The following is a 23,190-nucleotide window of genomic DNA, read 5'->3' as shown; positions in this document are numbered from 1 at the left end:
TTTGCACTTTGAGTTTCAAGCGATGATCTTCAATTCCTTGATTTATTTTACTTTTACTATTTTATAATTTTATAATTTACTAATCATCAAAACTAAACTGTGATTAATTAATCTATACCGAACATATGTCATGACTTCAATACTAGTATATGTTAATGAATGTAACATTTTTTGGCAAAATGTTATCTTTTAAAAGTTTTCTTCCGGTTTAGTATTTGCAATAATAACAAGTAGATATAGGGATTTAACTTCGAACCTTGGCACTTACTACATGTTAGTAAAAAACAGGTTTTCAATCTGATTTGCAATATTACTTATAATTATATGTTTTATCTTGCTTATCTGTAGAAAGTGTTAGCACCAAATACATTGTATATTTGCATTTAGAGGGTTTGGGGTCTTTCCTTTTCAATTTACTTAAAGTATGTCTCTTTGCTTTTTTTAATATACCTGTAAACGGATCGAAACCCGATTTGAACTCCTAATCTGGAATATCTGGCTCAAAATTTTATTTCTAAACTAAAGGTTCGTGATCCCTGATAGTCTTAAATTAACAAAACGAAAAATATCTTTTCAACTCTGAAAAAATTGCTTCAGATTTATGAATTAAAATCAAGGCACTTGTCCGCGTAAAAAAACCCAATGGAGATCGCAGCACTTGGGAAAGGAAAAGGTATATAAAAGATTAAAATTAAAAATATACAAAATATAAAATTAACTATCTTTCTTCATTTTTGGAAATTGGCAATAAAATTTCCTGACTCCTTGCAGAAACATACATTTTGCCACTGGTGTATCTGTACTCCGAGCACGTCATTTTGTCTAACAGTCTTCCTCGTATGGTTGGATGCTGACACAAAGGCAATATACGATCCTGACTTATTGAATCGACTATCATTTTTTTTTCAATTCTAGCAAAAATTAATATATACCCCAATATTTGTCGGAAGTGACCAACAGTTTTTAAAAATACTGACCATAAACAACTTTGAATCACTGCCTAATTTTAAACGGTTTCAGTAAAAACTATTGGCGATGGTTAATCACGAGAACACTAGCAATCATCTTTCATGAATAGAACAATCTCCTAAATGACAAATTGGTAAATTTCATTTAGCGCAATGTCAGGTCTGATATACAAAGACCAACCAAACAAGTAATATTTTACAAAAATATAAATTATTAAACATTTACCTTCATATATTGAAATACAAACTTCATCCCCTTTATTATATCTTCATGACCCTCAATGATAGTAAGTCCAGTTGGTCCGGATAAAGATATTTTATAATTAATGCATTTAATTTTAACTTAGTTGTAATTGAGGTCGGGGCTTAATCATTATTTTTTACAATTCTGCCAAAAACCGGGCACGTATCCAGATACGTGAATAGTGCAAATGATCTCGTAGTAAATAGTGTGGTTAAATAATTACTGTAAACCAACTAATTTTCGCAAGCGATTTATTTTCGCATATTTCGCGAGTAGAAAAATAACGCGAATATAAATCGCCGTAAATTAGTAAAACTTGTATCTCTTCTTATTGAACTACATAAAATAATTACGAATATCGCGAAATTAAATCGCCGCGAAGTGGAAAATAAACGGCTAAACGCGAAATAAAGTATCCGCGAAGATGAGTTGGTTTACAGTATGTATGAGAAAAAAAATCAATACAAGACAGATTCGTCAAATATATAGGATCCCTACTTACATGTATAGATATAATCATGCTTAAGCAGATTTGAGCTTCGTATGTCCACATGTTAAAGATAAGGAAATTAAATAGGCATACAGCTTTAGAAGAATTTGAAGGTCCAATGTTGTGTAATACAAACAATTTAATTAAAAGGACAAGCGTCTGTTGGGTTCTCGACTGCATTATTTCCGAATTAAAAGTAAGGCGAAACTTATAAGATACAAAAAGACAATCTACTTATACAGTATACAAAACACAAAACACAACAAACCTAACCAAACACCTAGGGTGCTTAATTATGCTCCAGACGGGATATTCAAACTCAAAATTTAAAAAAAAAACTGAAACTTTCTTGACACAAAATATAAAAAAACTAATCAAAAGACAAACAAAAATATACCTATAAAGAAACTAAATCAAGATGAGCCCAATCAAAAATCGGTGATGATCTTATGTTCTCCGGTAAGATAAGTAATCACTAGTCCTCGTGGGGTACCCGAGGTGTTGCTCTTGCAATTCGTACAGTCGTTGTTGAGGAAAAGAGAACAGTATTGTGGTTACGACAATTGACATATGTGAAACAACATTCATCCAACTCGTGATTGGGATTTTGGAAGGGCGATTTTAACTTCCTTAAGTGGACATTCTCGTATAAAACGTTTCTTATTAGCAGCAACTGTACATCAAGGAAATAGTAAAAAAAAAAAATAAGAATACCGAACTCCAAATAAAAGCTGAAACACATTAAACGAATAGAAAACAACTATCATAGAAATCATGGTAATATAAGAAAGCTCTGGTATATCAAATTTGACAAAATAACTAGGAGTATGCAGGCATTTTTGAAGTAATTAAACAAAGAAAAAAAAGTATTATTGGGCGATGAAATCATATCTTAAACTCAACCAACCCTCCTATCAATTTCTAGATGTAAATATAAAAAAGAAGATTTGGTATGATTGCCAATGAGACAACTCTCCAAAAGAGACCAACATGACACAAATTTTACCAACTATAGGTCACCGTACGGTCTTCAACAATGAACAAAGACCATACCGCATAGTCAGCTGTAAAAGGCGAACTATAAAAATCAATTGAAAAAGGCTTAACTCATCAGATGGACAAACATACAAGAGGACGTGGCCGAGTACTTGTACATATCGACAACAAATACTTGTTGGAATTCGAAATCACGACCTCTATATGTTATTTGTAATAACATGTCGGTAATTTATGTATCCAATACAGTGAAGGAAGACCAAGTTCTTTATATCTGGTTGAAATTCAGAAGAAACATAGAACAGACAAATGATAATTTGAGATTTTCTCCTCGGTAGGAGTTTCCAGGTTAACTTTCAATACCTGATTTCTTTATCAAGCAGTGTATGTCATTTGGTTTACATATACAAACATTTTTTGTGGGGATTTATCTGCAGCTAGATATTAAATGATGGATGTAGTTTGTACTTTCATAAAACCAGTTCTAGGTTCTAATTTGTTCAACGACCTTACAGACTTAACCATTTCGGAAAGAGTATCCTTCCTCTTTGCGTTTAGTCATGGCCTTGCATTATCGTAAACTAAATGCATTAGTGATTTGAAATTATGTTTTCAATTGATTGATTAAGGCTGGATACAGATTTTTACAGAAATTAGCAATTTTTATCGTACCACCCGGTATACATCAATTTCATTCAAATGATTTGCATTTAACTAATTTTGAGTCAGCATTTTGTTTAAGTAAAACAAAAATTTGGGAGACGGAGGTGACATATACGCATGTTCTACGCAGTTTAAAATCCGAATTCTAATAGGACGTGCTTTTTTCGCTTTGAGAACAAACCCATGCTCTAAATCCAATAAAATTTGTTTGCACATGCGTATATTGACTACCGCAGAATGATCAATTTTATCAAATTTGCATGCACTTAACTTAAAACACTTCCAAACTCTTAAATGATGCATATGTTGTTTCTAATTCATTTATTATGACAGTAATGTGTTGCATTCCGAAATTGACATATTTGACCTAGATACGACAACAATTCATGTTGGCTGTTCAAAATCCTCCCTCACAGTGTCAGTCGTTTGATTCTTTACAATAAAAAAGGGATGTCCATTGAAAAGCCTACACAAACGATCTACACTTGTACACATTAGACATAGAAATTACCTTAATTGTCCTAATCAGAGTCGAAATAATTGATGCAAGTATACATTATTGTAGTTTTAATTTGGGTAGGCATTATATTCGTGTTATTTTAGTCCTCACTATCGCTCGGGCAAAAATAGTCACGAATATAATGCCTACCCATGTTAAAACTACAATAAAGTTTAGCTTGCATCAATTATTTCTTAAATAAAGAATGAATTAATTGTAAATAGGTGAGTCGTAAAATTCAATAAGCTTACAGCTTCAAAATAGATTTATGCTAATTATGTTTACTGAAGATCTTTCCCCTAGCTGATTAGCAGATAATCTTTGTGATAATTAAGTTTGTAGATTTGGATTGCTTTCAAGTTTTTCAAGAGCACACAATATATTGAACAATTGATCAGTCAAACTAGTTACCACGACGATCACTTCAAAATTCAGCAATATTTATCAATAACTTCAATACACATTCATATCGAATCTATCAAAATTGATAACAGATCCGGTTTATCTGTTAGAGTTTTTGGAAGTCGATATTCGGTCCTCCCAACGATAAGCCAGTTAAGTGTTGAAAACATTAGTAATGACATATCAGCGGTAATCTATATGATATTCATATTTGATTACAGTCCATCCTCAGAAGTAATGATTTAACCTGTACTACTTAAAAGATTTTGAATCCTCTATTTCAATATTAGATTTTCAGAAGGACAAATAGGTTTTCATAGTACTTGTAATGTGCAAAATAGTGTTTTCTCTAAAAATGAATTATTTACAACAATATGCTTTTAAAATACACGAAAGAAATGATGTGTGATCTCTGACTGCACACATCCGAATCAATACTCTTGCTTTACCCAAACTTTATTTTGTTAGTAGCGGTCAACAGAGCTTGCTCTGCACTCTAGTAGTTAAGTTAGACTTTAAGAATACCAGCACATCACTTGGGAAGACTTTTTTCCCACCCACCCACTCCCTTGATTCTTTAACAGATTTATATTCATAGTTTTTTTTTTTTAAATTAAAAAATTAGAATTTTATATGCTGATGATATCAAACTTTTATTGTACTATATTCTTTTTTTTTTTTACATTTTGTGAATTTTTCATTGAGGGTTGCGGTATTTATTCTCTACCTTTGCAAATTATTGTTATTTATTCAGTTTTGATTTATTACATAATTGTTTATGAAATTCAGTTGTACTATGTTTTTATAATTCCTGAATAAACGACCTTCATCGCAAACATTGTGTAAGAAATTTTGCAAATGAACTCGAATCCTTGGAGTATTTCCTTCTCATGTCATCAGTTTAAAAGTCAGCTGAAACTTCATTATTTATTTTGCCTTTTTACATTTTTTTAATAGAACGTCATTGACCTATAAGTGAAGTGCGTGTATCTTTTAAAGTAGATATTTTATGATGTATAATCTTTCATCATTTTAAGTGTAAAGAAGTCACGTGAAATATAAATATTTAACATCATTAAAACAGTGTAGCAATTCATTATTTGAAAAGGAAGCAATATTAAAATATGTGGAAGTGAGTCTGCAAGGATGACTTTTAAAACTTTACGTACAACATTCATCTTTCTACATTACCTTATGATTCAAGGGTTGTCGTATAACCAGGTGGAAGAAGACATGAAGTCATTGTTTAACAGAACTGATTTGACATGTCCAATTACATGTAATAAGCAAAGGTTTACATTTCATCAGATGTCTTGTTGTATTTGCAAATCCAAATCGAAAATTGAAAACCTGACAAATTTATCAGTTTTATACAACGAAGGTCAGTGTAATTCTACAATTGTGGATCCTGGAGGACATCATGACCTTCGCTGTATCATCGAAATGGCAATCTTACATTTCTACCCAATAACATTTGTAAATTTAATGGATTGTTCATTATTGATTTATCTTTCAACAAGATTAAAAGTATAGATGAAATTTCGTGTTTGAAAAACTTGGATACTTTTTGGGAACAATGTTCAATTTTTTAAAAATAACACATTTTTGCAAATGAAGTTCATTCGTATCATTGATTTGTCATTTAATAAAATCAATGTAATGGATCCTGGATTTCTCTTGAACATGAATGGAAGTTTATTTTATCTACGCTTAGCCTTCAACAATATGTCAACTCTGGATATCACTAATGCATTGGCTTCTAAACAGCAGTATTTTTGTCTGGTAGATTACTCCCACAATGCAATTAAATCAATAACAAATGAGTTAGCATGGAAATTTAGACCCAATACATCCCTTGGAAATGGAGGGATGGTGGATGCGTCAAATAATTCACTTTCATCGTTTTTTAATGCCAAATCATTGCGTTTCCTCGGCTTTGAAAACCCCCTATTTATCGGAAGATTATTTTCCTATGGATTTGACGGTAGAGATAATCCATGGACTTGTGATTGTAATATTTATCCATTTGCAATTGCAGCAGAACACATTGCATCTACAATGAAACGAGATTACTTCGACGTTAGATGTTTTACCCCGAATAGTTTAAAGGGTATATCAATATTAACAATTATCAAAGAACGCCGATATGATGGGTTAATTTGCAATTTGTCTTTAGCAGAAAAATGTCCACCTAAATGCCGCTGTATATATCAACCAGCTGTTAGAAATAGGACTTTGATTGAGTGTTCTGCGTCGAATGTTACAAAGTTTCCAAGCGTACTCCCTGATAAAAAAGTGTTAGAGGTTGATTTATCAAATAACTACTTAAAACATCTGAAAATTCAGTTCAAACATGAACATTTCTATGACAGAATACGTTTATTAAATGTTTCAAACAACAAAATTCATGTATTACCACGTCTACATTGGTTTCGTTTAAGGTCAGCCGACATAGATTTAAGAGGAAACATTATCAACTCATTACACAGATCTATTGGGGAACTTAACCCTTGCAACATATATCTTGACACTATAATAATGCAATGCAAATGTGAAGATATTTGGTTGCAACAATGGCTTCCGAAGAGTGATTCTGAATGTAACAAAAATGTACAAGTGTTTTGCCGTTTCAAAGGACAAATAATCTCCATAGAGAATATGACAAAGGCAAACTTATGTTACATGGATCAGTACAGTTATTGTTGCGGCGTTCCTTACTGTCGTCTTACTATCGGCAAGTATATTTTCGTTTCGATTCGAGATATTTATAATTGGACGAAAATTCATAAAATATTTCAAGGGAACTTCTTATCCTATGACATTATTTTACGACGTATATATTGCCTGCAATGAAGAAGATGAAAAGATTCGTTTGTGGGTGACTACGCATTTACTGCCTACTCTAGAGGAGAACAACATGCTTAGGGTGTTTTGGCCCTGCAGAGATAGTGAAATAGGAGTACCCCGAAAAGAGGAAATGATAAACGTGATGTCCCATACTCAAACCTTTGTCATCATTTTGAGTGAAGAGTACAAGGGACTTATTCGTTGGAATGAGAAAGAATGGAAACATGCCTGGCACAATTATACACATGATCTGAACAGGGAAATTATTATTATCAATTACGATCTACTAGAGGCAAATGAAATCGCAAAGCGATATCTCGGAGCTTTTCTACGAATTGGACAATTTATTGACTTTTCTAATCAAAAGAAGTCAATAGAGAATGAAATAGCCTCCTTACTAACAAAACAAAATAAAATTTTAAAGAAATACGAAAGAAAAAACTTTTCTCATTCTCAAATAGATGATGAAAAATTACCATTTCTGAAACAATATTCTTTATATTCAGAGTTTCGATGCAAAAAATAACAGATATAAATGAAATATTGTATTATTTTTCCTTAACGTAGTATTTGCTATATATAAAGACATTGTTATAAAACAATATCTAAAAGTTATTTCTTCTATTATGTATCAGCAGAAATAGATTTTGTTTATTGATATTACAATTTTTCAAGTGATACGTTGGTTAAGTGTAAAAGGAAGACTTCCTAGTATATTTAAAAACAAAAATACTGCACATAAGTTATAGTGAAGTATTTTATAACATACCATCTCGAATATAAACATTTGTAATATCGACATTTATTGCAATTTATGAGTAGTTTAAAATAAACAGTTAAGGTTTATGACCCCTTCTGTGGCCATTTTTGTACGAGCTTTTCAAACTTCAACTGTATCAAAACTACAGATATAAAGAATAATAGAGATATGCCATTTTGTACGTATACCAAGCCTGAAGGGGAAACTTGACGCAAAGCATTATTATTTATTGTTTCATTGAATTTAATAGAAAAAGAGTACTTTGTGGCAAAGTGTACTTTATAGAAAATCCACAGCCTTTAATACAGAGATTTTTGTTATAAAATTTCAAACATAGATTACTCACCTGCTTTTCTAAGATGTGCCAGTGTTTATTTTTTACAAAAAGTTCTTACCAACCTGTAAATTCTAAAATACCTCGACCTGAGTCACAAAAGTCGAGCGCACACTAAAAAGTGTACTTGATTTGGTCCATATTTTTATTTTTTTTTCATCCAAAAAGTACATTAATAAACTTGTTTTAAGGAAATCAATGCTAGCACTGCATGCAATAATCCTATAGCTATCAGTCATCAAATTGCCAAATATGAGAGTACAAGGATAAAGGCTGTTGATTTTCTATAAAATTTCCATATGTTTAGCATTGAATCAACACAAGGGTACATGATCCTTAATTGAAATCTTATGGGTGACCATGTTTATCATAATTTCACACATTTTTAATTTGTGAATAAACTCATCATATACACAAGGAATTGAAATTGTGTACACCTGACACGTGTTTCATCTACAGAAGACTCATCATGTTCCTCAACAGAAGACTCATCATTGAAGCTTGTCTAATAATGAATAGAAAATGATTAAAAAGGTATCAAAAAAGATAAGCGAAGATAAACGAAGATGTCACGTGATTGCTAATGAGACAACACTCCATCCAAGTCACAATTTGTAAACGTAAACCATTATAGTTTAAGGTGCACGGTAGTATATCCTGGCCCATAAGGGATAATGATAGCCTTTTTAAAATTTTCACCACTTTCTAACACTGTAAAAAATTCTACATACACAGTTAACTGAAGTACTTTCATTTTACTATTCAGAAATGAATTTGAATATGTATTATGACCGTTTACTTATTTTGCTATTTTTAAAAACCTAAGGCCACTAGTACTTTTAGGTCTTTTATGGTGCAGTGAATACAAAATTTTGAAAAAAATCTCAAAAATCCATTTTCATCTGTTTTTTAAATTATTTTATATTTTTCTACACCTGATTCATCACTCAGTTTGGAAAAGTATGTTCAGTTGATACTGTATTTTTTGTCCAATCACACTGTTTAGATACATTTACCTAAGTAGGGTACACAAAAGAGCAACCTAAATTCTGGAATGCAAATACTACCGTGCCACCAGTACGGACTTCAACACGGAACCTTCCAAACAACAATCTACAAAAGGCCCGTAAATTACTAGTGTAAAAAGAAAAGGATGTCAGCATTCAAAGATAACAAAAAAATATGGAAGCCATCCGTTGTACCCAATTCGTTGAAAACTAACGGCCTAATTTATGTACAAATAACGAACGAAAAACAAATATGTAACACATAAACAAACGACAACTACTGAATTCTTAAATACATGGAAACAAATATGATGTTGCACTATTATTTCAGGTAAGGGTAGGGTTTAAAACCGATGCATTTGTTTGCACTTGTCCTAAGGCAGGAACCTGGTGTTCATTGGTTGTCGTTTGTTGATTTTGTTCATAAGTGATTCTCGTTTTTCGTTTTTTATACAGATATGGTTTTACACTAGTCATTTGTGTGGCCTTTTCTGGCTTGCTGTTTGGTGTGAGCCAAGGCTCTTGTTGAAGTCCGTACTTTGACCTATGATGCAAGAAAGACAAGAATACAAACACATTTACCAGAGCACAATAATACAATGCATATATGACTGGATATATAAGTGCGGAGCCATATCAACTAGATATTAGGATTATTGTATGATTAATAGCAGATGCTCCATCTGACGATAAATGCAGAAAGTTTGCAGATTACATAATTATTTAAATTTTTAATAGATGGCAATTCCAGATTTCCAACCAACCATTTGTGCATCACCTCCTTATCTCGAGAAAAGGAGAATAACCAGAGAACAACGAATTTTGCCGAGTCTTTTCGTGACCACTATATAGAACGAGTTGTTTCATGCTAGTCATCCTAACATTTTTCTCTTTGTCGGTGTGTATGTGTGCTATTAAAACTGCAAACATAGATAAAGATGAGAACTTTGTCTATTAAAAAGCACCCGTTTGAAGATTTTGAACAAAACACAAAACCTGTAAACAATGAATTTAATGCTACGGACTTTGTATCACGTGTTGTATTAGCTACAAATATTCTGCCAGAACTGATTTATTAACTGATTTATAATCATACGTTTAGTATTATTATATTCTAAAAAATAAAAAGATGTTTACCTTTTAGCTTAAATCTGAAAGTCAAAACCATTATAAAATTATTAACTTTAATTTAACCGCTATACAAACACATAAATTAGATATTTAATTCATGAATAGAAAGATATAAGTATCTTAACACTATTAATCAAAGATTCTTTTATAAATCTATATATGTCAATCAGTATATAATAAAGTAAGTTGTATGTTTCGATTTTCTCAATAATAGCCGGTTAATTTTATAAACAAATATCAAAACAGTGGGTGGTTATGGTTCGATGAAATCTGTCAGTTTTATCAATACGGGTATAACAGGTCAGTTTTAATACACTTAATCAAGAAACGTAAGTACTTTATTAGTATTTATTGATGAATGAGTTTTCTATTTGATTAAACAATGCTCGCAATGGCTTTTTGTGTCCGACTTTTATGTTTTAACACCTCGACAATTTTGCTTCATGTAGGCACTAAATTTATTTAATTGTTTTTTTTTTAATTTTATCTTACAGAGAATATAGAATCAAATTTTACAGAAATTGTATGACTACGATTCGAAATAGAACTCAGTTATTTTGCACACAAAAATGCACATTGAAATAGTTACATCTGCTCTATCCTAAAAATATTCTTATAGTGTATTGTATTACTTATGGGGACAAATTATATCAAAAATATAGAAATATATGCCAGCTTTAATTAAATATGGACAATTTACGGTTAAGGAGATCTAAAGTTCGTTTTGACATATATATAATAATAATTACCGTAAGAACAGTGACTTTAGGAACTTTTACATTAACTCGCAAAAGGCTTTATATAACTCTCGTTTTAAATTGAATATTTATATGAACTCTCGTTTTAAATTGAATATTTCTCCTTTTAGTTTTAGGTTGAATATATTTATTGTTGTAAATGTTTCTTTATTCTTAAATATTATGTTTCTTTATTTCAAATATCCCTGAACGAGATTATAGATTTACTATTTTACAACATAATCCGATGACTGTCAAAAGTGCGAAACTTACACTCAACTTCAAAAGAATCAATTATCGCTATTTTGCTCAGTTTAGTCGGAGGACAATAATCCGTTTATGATTACATATTAGACAATGCTAGAGAAATTTTATGAAAACCTTTTATAATGTTTTCAGATCCTTAACTTGGGATTAATGAATTTTTGTATCTTTTGTAAACTGTTGCTTGGGTAGTCAGTCTTCCCCCAGCTTTCATACTTTGCACTTATGAATAAATTCATAATTATTATATACGGTCTGCGTTTAAAGCAGCCACAGTGTCAAACTTTTTGACCTATAGACTTTCTGTAACCCGTACCGAAAGTTACGGAGCTATACTGAAATTCAAGGGGTTATATCTATAATACTAAAATTACGAGGTCCAATTTGTCAGCTGTCATCACGTAAAAACGACGAATCACAGAATTCAACTTTATATATAACTAATATAGTACAAAGGTGTAGATTAAAAATTACACCACTCCAGGCCCTTTTGTTTTCCACGTAATTAATATTGCCAATAATTAAGAAGTTCCGGGTCGAGTCCGCTACCGATACCAATAGTATATTCACCTGTTACCTATTACCTTATCTGTACGTTCCGCATCAGACAGGCGCACCACCAAACGTTGTTTTCAGGATTAACATGCTATATACACGGGTCATAACCACAGGGTTGACACTACTAAATTGTAAAATTGTTACCTATTGTAGTATTTTAATTTGTAAGACTTTCTAAGATAACAATACGAATACTAAAAATCTGGACTAAAAATAAGGCGTATAGGTACAGTTTTCAATTTGTTAGTGGACATGACGTAAAACAGCGAAGCAAAGAATTCAACTGTATTTATAACTTATATAGGACAATGCTGTTGATTAAAAAATACTCCATTCCAGGACCTTTCGTTTTCCAAATAATTAAAATTATTGTTTCAGTTCGACGGGTTCAAACAGAAAGACTTGAAAGCAGAGAAAAACTGTGTATCTTATAATCGGCATGACTTTATCAGATGACAGTACTAATACTAAAATAAGGCTTGCGCATAGTTATATACTTTAATTCAGTCACGTACCAGTGATATCACGGGTGTGTTCTAGTACATACTAAATTTTGTCATTTTTTACATTGACCTTATCACTGCTTTAAAATTTCCTAAAAAAATCCTGCCCCAATTTTTTTTTACATGTAATTTCATCATGTATTTTATGCATACAATATAAAGAAATAATTTAGAAGGTGTATGCAAGATATTCACTGTCCACTTAAGGGACTATATTTGCAGGCCTCTACAATAACTTTTGTTCAACTTGTCCAGTAGGACAAGTACATACCAAAACTTACTTGTCCGAATTAAATTGTTACTTGTCCAAAACAATCTTAATAATAAACTTTTTACATTTTCAATTGATTAAAGGAACAAAATGAATTAAAACAATAGAACAGAATTTGATATTTATCTTTTGAAATACTTTTCAAAAATATGAGTACAACTGAAACTAGTCATGTTACAGGACTTAGTTTTTAGTTTTCATCAATGCCAAAGTCTCATCAGACTATGCACATACATGACACAAGGCACGATCTGATATAATACCTGTCATTCTATACTAATTGGATTTGTATCCTGTTTTTTTTTAAGTTGAAAAAAGTTTATTAAAATGCAATCAATAAAAAAAAGAAGGTGAGGTATAATTGCCAATGAGACAACTCTCTGCAAGAGACCAAATGATTCAGATGAAATTAAGAACTATACGTCACCATATTGCAAGTATTATTTTTATTACTTATATGATTTTGTGAACTTTATGGTAAATAATTTCTTCATTTTTATTTCAAAAATATGGTATTTATTATAAGGAACAGAATAAGGTAGAGAAAGAATGTACTGAGTTGTCTTAAAACTTTCGAGCATGATTTTTGTACTCAGACTCGAAAATCAACCAATCAAATTGCTGGATTTCATGTTTCGAGCATGATTTTTGTGCTCCGAGCACTGAGCAAAGTTTTATGCCTTCAAGGCCTGGAATGTGTTCTGTGTTGCCAAACTGTCTATCATTAATCATGTCTACTAAATATGTATGGCCTACGATGCCAAACTTTGTCTCATTCAAAAAAAATAAAAAATTAAAATATCAGTATAAAAACGTTAAAAATTGAATAAGAATGCGAAGTGATATGTTATAGGACTAATTCTGATCAGTAAGACTGGTTTTCGATAATAGTAAACTTTTTACCTGTTAAAAAGTTTCTGACAAGGGACCAGTTGAAAATGATCGATTGCTAGTAAACATGTTGAAGAAAAAAGTTTTGCATTTGAATAAACAGAATACAGACACATGTCAAATTAATACTTGTTTTCATGTTTGTTGTTTATAATTTCTTTGTTCATCAAAGTTGGATTAAATTTATTTTCTGCAGAATAGATTTAATTGTCCCATCGGACAAGCCTGATATAGATATTACCTCTGGTACCGGACAATCGGACACGCGTTATTGTCGAGGCCTGATTTGTACAATGTATAGAAGACAACAATAAAAAAAGGGACAATAACTGTGTCCTCATGCCATTTTCGAAAAATTTCACGATACTCAATTTTATGCATTGTATTAGTTTAAAGCTAATTACGATAGATTTGTATTGAAATTGAGTCGTAGTGTTTCTGTTAAATCAACGGTGACTAATTTGTATTCAGTAATTATATTTCAACTCGTTTGGCTGGGCGAGATGTATAAATATGCAACCACACTCCAAATGGATATGGATGTTAAATGAGGACGAGTGCCATGCTCTCTGTAAGTTAAATATAGTTGCAACAATTGTTACTTTCTGACGAGTCCCTATAGCTAGTATGTTGCAATATCTAACGTTTCTATTCTAATCAATATACTACTGACGAAGAAGAACTTAGTACAGTGGCGGATCCAGGGGGGGGGGGGGGGGTTCCGGGGGTTGGAACCCCCCTTTTTTTGGCCGATCAATGCATTTGAATGGGAGCATATAGTTGGAACCCCCCTTTACTCTGGGTTGGGAACCCCCCTTTTTTTAAATGGCTGGATCCGTCACTGTAGTAATACCTTTGAATCGTTAATTTGTTATTGATATGAATATGAATGAAATATTTGCAACTGGACATAAAGATAGCGACAGTGACGGCCGACAACAGACTTACATTTCTTCAATTTACTGAATTGAATTTTTCAATCTAAAGACTTATAAGATTTTAAAAAGACAATACTTTTCAAAGATATTTTCAATACTAGAATACGAGATCACAACCAAAACGTTAATGCAAATTGTATCAAATAGCGAACTTTACCAATTTTTACAGTTTGACGCACATATTGCAGTATTTAGAATACCACCCTACATATAATACCACCATTCAAAGTTGTGAATGTATAAATATTCCCCTTTCGGCCTATAAATACAATGTACTATAAACGTATTGTCTATTGCTGACATCTAAACATCTTGAACAATTAAGCATGATCTTTATTGACTAATCACATAAAACTCATTGGTCAGTGAAATTAAATTTGACAAGATAAGTTTAACATCATAACTTAAAATCTTTATATGATTAAACAATCATAAATCAAAGAAAATAGTTCATTAAGGACGATAGAGACGAAAGAGACGAAGTATATTTGTCTTCCTTAATTAGGCGTAAAATTGAACCTTAGGCTAAGCCAGTATTTAAAAGTACAGCTGTAATCTGTTGTACAGCAGTTGTCGTTTATTGAATAAAGATTAAAAAAAGTTGTCGTTTGTTAATGTAATTTGTACATGTTTCTCGTTTCTCGTTTATTATATAGATTAGACCGTTGGTGTTCCCGATTGAATGATTTTACACTAGTAATTTTGGGGCCCTTTATAGTTTGTTGTTCGGTGTGAGCCAAGGCTCCGTGTTGAAGCCGTACAATGACCTATAATCGATTGTTATTTGGATGCATGGAGAGTTGTCTCATTAGTGCGGTGACAGAAGTGTAAAAAGTCGTCTTGATCGCGAGTTTAATCTCCCCAAATAACACACGGCTAAAAATGGTCTTAACTTAAAGACAAATATGTCTTCTTTAGTTTTTGCCCTGTCGTCAGAATTTTGTACGGTCACATTTTTCTAAAAAGTCGTTTTTATGACTGGTAGTATATTGGAGAGTTTCAACCCCCCTTTTTCAAAATGAAAAAATGTGTATGTTTGCTTACATTTAATTGCAATAGTTTTCCCTGAAGCTATTCTTATATGTCAAAATATTCTATTCGGTATTTTATTTCCTTCTAATCAATAAAATTTGCGAAGTTTAGACTATTTAAAATTGAGGTAATTTTAATTGCAAATTCAGACTCAAACTTTAGTTTCTTCTTCATAGTATTAATAAAAAATATCCCATAATATTTTAAGCATACAGAATTTTATAAAACTAATAAGTGATAAAAATTTCGGAACCAGAATATGAAAAAAACCTTAAGAAATCAATGGAAAAAGAATGGAATAAAAATCTTCAATTTCAACACGGAACTCAATCACTTGCCTTCCGTCACATTTTGTGTATTAGTCAATAATTTGCTCTCAAATGATATATGAAATAACTACCTTTTTCGCTATTATATACACATATTTTCAATTAAAGTGCACTGATATATGCCACATAATTTGTTTGTATATGTTTATATTCTATGTCAGAAAAGTCTTATTGTAAAATCAAAATAATTGACGGATAGTTTCAGTAAATATTCCGTGATATGCCAAGTCCTTTGCAACTTGCTCCATTAAGTCCAAAGAAAAGTCAAAAGTCTTTAAATTTTATGCAGTGCATAATATGCCAAAAAAAATACTCGATTGAAATTTTGAGTCAATTTACCAGTTTAGGGAAGTCGATTAGTGTATCTGCATTGCATAAAAGATTGGATGAGGTGAACATCAAGATGTGTCATGCCATATCTGTTAATTTGAAGAACTCAGTGCAGGCAGTTTATCATCGTTCATACTACAAAACTTAAACAAGTTAACATATGTGTTCCCCCTTTTAGAAGCTTCTAGTCTGAAATTTAATGACGACATACAATTATCTGACTGTTAATTGTCCCTCAGTTTCGGGTATTTGCACACTTTCTAGAAAGCAGTCGTTCAACTGGAGCGCTTGTATATTTTGTTGCAACAAAACATTTTAGAAAGATATAAAATTATTCAAGTTTGAATCAGATGAGCGTATTAAAAATGTTTCATCCGTGTTAGATAAAGTTAAAGTTGAAATAGTTTCCCGTCCATCTTTTAAACTTCAAGCACTCTATCATTTTGGTTGCATTACAAATTATTTGCTAAAAACGAAATAAAAAAAATCCAAACCCGTGGAAGCAGATATCTCAGAACACGATACTACTTTTACTAATTTCATTTTGGCTATTGACAACGATTTATTGGTCATTCCTCATGACACCGTTACTTGATAAATAAAGATCATTTCTTCCGGCTGATTCTAATTTAAATATTCTACATGTAAAAAGCAGTCTAAACTCATTCATTTCTATAGAAATTCAGTTGTCAAACAACTTTAACAAGTTCAAGGCAAATATAACGTAATATTTAGTAGCAAAATAACTATTTATGATGCCATATAAGCTTCTAGTCAATTGAAAACTGACCTCACAATCTCAATGTCAACTGTAATAGACACAAATAACGGACAGACATTTCATTCCGCTGCAAGTTTACTTAGAAAAGACATCGAAACTCTAAAGAGACTACCCAACTTCGGATGAATTGTCTCTTCCTTCTTAATTCAGTCAATGCCTTCGTAGTTATTGCAATTCATTCTATGGTTACTCAATGAAACTGCATACAGCCAAGATTTTTCTCCGGAAATGGCACCAGTGAAATTGTGGAAATGCAATTGTTGAGGCAATCGTTTTTGTTTTACTCCTTTTCATTTAGGATTGGCTTTACAAATGTACCATGAGTTTGATTCAAAACACCTTGTTGAAACATTGAGTGCCAAAGGATTTTATGCTTCTTAAAGTAAAGTGCGACGCTATCTAATGTGTTGCCAACCATGAAATTAAGCGAATTCAAGATAGTGTGTACGTCTCGTATAATGTTTCCCCAGCATCTTTGCAGACACGCATATGGATGTCATCACACCTTCCTAACCCCCCTTTTAGATCTCTGTTAAATCTTGGATGAATGGATAGCCTAGGGAAGGTTTGAAGCTGGTATTTTTTAGGAACAAATGTATTTGGACTTCCTACAATATCTCGTCTGTACTTGTAAAGAAAAACTCAAAATAACGTGTTCGCTTTCAGCAGAACCTTCATTTGCTGGCTGGCCTGTTGCCATGAGTGAAATGTGTAGAAATATTAGAACACGTCTTGTGACGGTTGATGAAAATGAAGATGATGGAGATAACGGTTGATTTGGTATAAAGCTTGTTGCACTGGTACACATGGTTCAAGCCCCGAGGTTAGGGGAGTGTTGGCGTGCCCTTAAAAAAGTTAAACCCCGTCACTATCTGTATGTTTCTGTTTCAAGTCACGAGAAGGTACTGCAGTGTTTGTCGTTTGTTTCTCTATACTATATGTGTTTCTTTCTTATTTATTTTGTACATTAATCATGTTAATCAGGCCGTTAGATTTTTGTTTGTTTTACATTATTCATTTCGGGAATTAAAGACTATGCAGTATGAATTTTACTCATTATTGAAGCCCGTACGGGACCTATAATTGTGCAATGTCTCATTTGGTCTCATTTGGAGAGTTGTCTCATTTGCAATCATATGACATCTTCTTTTTTTTATATGGAATACTTTTGAAGTTTGTAGTACGTTGCAAGGGAAAAAAGGGGATATAGTTACAAAACCTATAATGTAATAGATATTAACCAGAGTTAAATACTAGTACACAATTACAAAAGATAGTACTATGGTAGCAGTAATAATTGTGAAAAAAAAACAAAAGCAACGAGTAGTCTATAAAAAAACCTGAAGTATTCGCAAATTCAATATGAGGTCATATTTGACTGTAGTGTTCCATGGCTTTGGTTTGATACCTCACCCACTATGACAGTTTAAAAAATAATTTTAAAATATTTTCCTGCATGACACTTGATTTTTACCTGAAATCTATATTTTTCATAAGGTTAAGGTGCTCTAAACATTTGATAGGTTGAAAACTTGATTTTTGAAGTTTTATTTATAAAACGTCGTTTTAGGAATTTTTCTGAAAAAAAAGTCTCATTGATTAAGGTTTATGTATAATAACAAACATTACTAAAGACAAAACAGTATCATTTGTATTTAGGTAGAGTTTAGAAATAGAAAAAAATGCCAAAATTGAAACCCTCCCAAATTTTCACAGATTTTTACATATGACCTTTGACCTCAATTTAAAAAAAATGTGACCATATCAAGTCCTGACGACAGGCATATTATTATAGTACACGATTTCCTCTTTCCAATGATATATTATGTAGGTGTGTGTTCGGTGGGGAGATTAAATTCTAAAAAATCTGCCTTCAGTCACCGCACTACATTGGCACTCACACCACATCTTCCTATGTCTAGCTAAAGCAGAGTGTTGATAGGTATTGCAGTTTATAGAATGCTGGCAAAAAAAATACATTTAAAGAAAAGAGCAAAAATCATATAAAAAGGATAGTGTATACTGTATTAATAAAATAAATTAGGAAATAAAAAAAAGATAACAGAAATAGACCTTGTACAGAATATAGAAATCAAATAATTACAGGTTAATTCAATAACAAAATATTTTTCATGAGTATTTTATAAATTGAGCGATATTAGAAGACTGCCCCATAAATATTTAATAATGCATTGTTGAAGTTGGTTTACCTATCCATCTTTGTACTCTATCCAGTCAATTCATATATGTTCACAAACAAAAAAGTATCACGTTCAATTATTGAATTACGATTATTGAATTTTAAAATCATGTTTGGCAATTAACAGTTAATGCATTTTATAGAAAGCTGTCAATTGAGTGTAAAGAGTACCACAATCCTTAGATATCAGAAGATGAGTGCCAATGAAACAACTGTTAATCCAATTCACAATTTGTATATGTATACCATTATAGATCAAAGTGTTGTTTTCAACATGGAGTCCACACCGAACAGCAAGCTATATAGGGCCCAAAGCATGACGAGTGTAAAACCTTTCAAAAAGGAAAACTAAAGTCTATAATCTATATAAAAAAAAAGAGAAACGAAAAAAAACCATGGACTACTTTAACAAACGACAACTACTAAACATCAGGTTCCTGAGTTATGCAATTTATAGAAAGCTTTCCTTTGTCAGTTTGTTTTACAACCCATCACCTACGGAATATTGACAGGATCTGCGGTATAAATTGTGAGGGTCTAATGTATCATCCTGGTCATACCCTTAGATTAGTTTAGAATAATATTTAGATATAAGAAAACATTACAATGCGTATTTGAAAACAATTTTAACATTCATATTTGATCCTTTGTAGAATGACAAATGGAACTAACAGCAAAATACTAGACCTCTCTGTAGACATTGAGGAAGATGAGAGAATTAAACGTATTCCGGTTGCCGTTTTTATTGGAATTTTAACCATAGTTGGTATCCTTGGAAACTTTAATATACTTGTTATATTTTCCCGAAACTCAAAACATCACAGTACTTACCACGTTTTAGTATCCGCATTAGCAATGTCCGACCTTGTAGTGTGTATTACTCATCTTCCTGTTGAAATAATAATGGTGATGAAGCCCATATCTTTTGATTTCGACTTAGTTTGTCGTCTAGTTATGATGAATAGTTACGTGTGGGGATGTTGGACCGTTTTTTTTAATTCTATTGATAGCAATAGAACGATACAGACGCATTTGCTACCCTTTTAAAGATCAAATGTCTTGTGCGCATGCTAGGAAACTTTGTGTTATACTGTTTGTACTTGCCGCCATTAATGCTGCACCAATGGGATACATATCCGGTACTCATACATTTCCTCTATCAAATATCACCAATGGTTTTGAATGTTTCGTAAATGATAGTCTTCAGGATTCATATTTTCCAGTTACATACTTCATTATTTTACTAATTGAAGTGGTTTTAATAGGAATTGCCATTTTCTGCTTGTATATTCCCGTTAGAAGTAAAATAATAAAAAGTAACATTATTCGCAAACAAATAACGAATAGAAATGTATTCAAAAATGCCCTTAAGGGGGAAGTATCGTGTACTAGCATTAGCAAATGTTCATTCACAGAGCCAGTGGAAGAAGTTCGTCAAGATGAAAGACAAAGTTTCGAATCATCATCTAATTTCACCCTTAACTCAATCTCGACACATTGCAACACCAAGCAGGAGATTTTAGACAAGTATTCGAATAGTAAAGAGTTACATAATACCGAGATCCTGAGTCCTAGCAATCTGTTACCTACTCCAAGTGGTTTACACAACACATTGAGTGTTGCGTCATCAGTAGACAGTATGGATACAAGTATTTTACAGCAAACTCGAAGATCTTCTGCTAAAATGCTTTTCATTAAGAAAAAATATGAAATCACCAGCAACGTAACTAGAGTTACAATAGGCCTGGTTGTTATCTCGGTGATATTTTTTGTTACGCTGATCACGTTCATGGTACTGACTTTAATAAGGATAGTTTACCAGGAAGCTCTCAGTAAAATGTCACCAACTGAGGCATACACATTCCTTTTTGGCTTTGAGCTGGGATATTTGAACCATGTTGTCAATAGTTTTATATATTTTTATAACGACAGACGATTTCGAAAGGAATTGAAGTCTCTTTATTCATTTAAAAGAAGACAAAATGAACCTAGAACAGATTTGAAATAGATTATAATCATTGATACGTCTTCTTACATGTGTTTCAACAACAACCTTCTATTTTAGCTAGATACTTGCTCAAATTAAAATACATTAGACCGGAGAGAAAATTACTTCCATATATATGACGAAACAAAGAAAAACCCGATTTTTAGATCCCCACGTCAAAATTGATTATTGATAAAGGATTGCAACTTTACACGGAGATATATGGTTCCATCTATATCTACAATAATAAGAAGATCCCTATTGATATCGATGTCACCAAAGGTCAAAGTCATACTAAAATAAACAAATATTATTCAGAAAAGTGGGTTTTATAAAACACTACATGAAGATTGCATCCGTAGTTAGATATATTGTCAGATAGGTCCAAGTCAAAGTTAGTACCAATAAATTTGTGTAAAACAATCAGTTTTATCTTAAATCATTAATTATTCAAAAGAATCATATCTTAATTTAAACGTTATAAACCATATGCTGCAGGGTGTGCAGTATTTGATATAAAAATGAGATAATATGGTATGATTGTAAATTTGATAACTGTCCAAGTGAGTTAACATTATGTGGTAGCAAATCATAAAAGGACACTGTATGACCTTCAACAACTGGAAAACCCCATGCCGTATAATCTGCTTTTAAAAGGACATGAAATACAAATGATAAACAATTTGAACGAAAAAACTAACGGCCTAATTCAAAATAAAACAGTCTGAAAACAAATGTTACAGATATGAACCAACGAATCATCGTACTCGAAGCACACGGCTTGGGACAGGCACATAAAACATTGGAGGGATTAATAAAACTGATTATAGAAATGGAGAATGTGTCAAAGAGACAAAAACCCAACCAAAGCAAGTAAGGCCAAGGTCCACCAATGGACCTTCATCACAAAGAGAAAATCCAGTATCATGAGGCGGACTTCATAATGCTCCTAATTAAAATGTGTACAAGCCCAATGAAAATCGACGTCATACTAAACTCCAAAACATATACATGACCTAAATTCAAAAAACCTACGAGACTACCAAAGATTAGAGGCTCCTGACTTGGAACAAACGCAAAAATGTAGCAGGATAAAAAAAAACTTTATGAGATCTCAACCCTTCCCCTTTACCTCTAGCCAATGTATAATAAACAAACAAATACGTATTGCACATAAGTAACAAAACACCATGATAAGAAAAAAAACCCAGTAAAACCAGTTGAAATTTGCTTAATTTGCTCAAAAGATTGTTACGAGTAACAAAAACCACTACCACATAAAGAACAGACTGATCATAAGGGTGCTGTAAACAGTTTCGTATAAAACAAACTAGTGGTTATTCCCCAACTAAAAATAGACATTGAGGGAAGTCCCTTTTTATCAACATAATTGGTGGAAAAGTATCATGTTTTTTTTGTATTTGGTTTTAAAAATATGTCAATTAACTTCAATTAAAGCAGGTTGAATGATTAAAATAAATTAAAAAAATAGATTAGATATACATGTTTTGAGGGGAGACAACACTGTAAACAGTCTGGTTTTTTGGCAGTGAAAATTGAAAACTTATTTTCAGCCACTATAGCTCTTTTCGGAGCTGGCGAACGTACGATGAAGCATGAATTTTTTGAAAGACCAGGTAAAAATCTATGAAATCCATACAATTTTGATTATGAAAAATGTGCAGGTATTATTTATTCAAGGGTGTGCACATGACCTGATTTCAGGTTTTTTAAGGTTAAACTAGGCAATGTTTTTCCCAGTTTCTCTGGATAAAACTTTGTTATACTATAAAAAGTACACTTTGTTTTTATTCCATTATAAACTAGAGAACATTCTGATTCCAGTGATATCTAGTTTTATACAAGTATCTTTATTATAAGTCCACCACTAAGGGTCACATATACACGGTTCCTCAAAATATGACGTCATAGAGAAAAACTGTTGATTGCACCCTAAGCACTGAAAAAAGAGTATTCACAGTTTGGTCCACTTCAATTACAACTAACAAGTAAATTATGCTCTTCCAG

This window comes from Mytilus edulis, chromosome 6, assembly GCF_963676685.1.
Source record: "Mytilus edulis chromosome 6, xbMytEdul2.2, whole genome shotgun sequence".
NCBI classification, from domain to species: Eukaryota; Metazoa; Mollusca; class Bivalvia; order Mytilida; family Mytilidae; genus Mytilus; species Mytilus edulis.
This window is presented reverse-complemented; position numbering follows the sequence as displayed.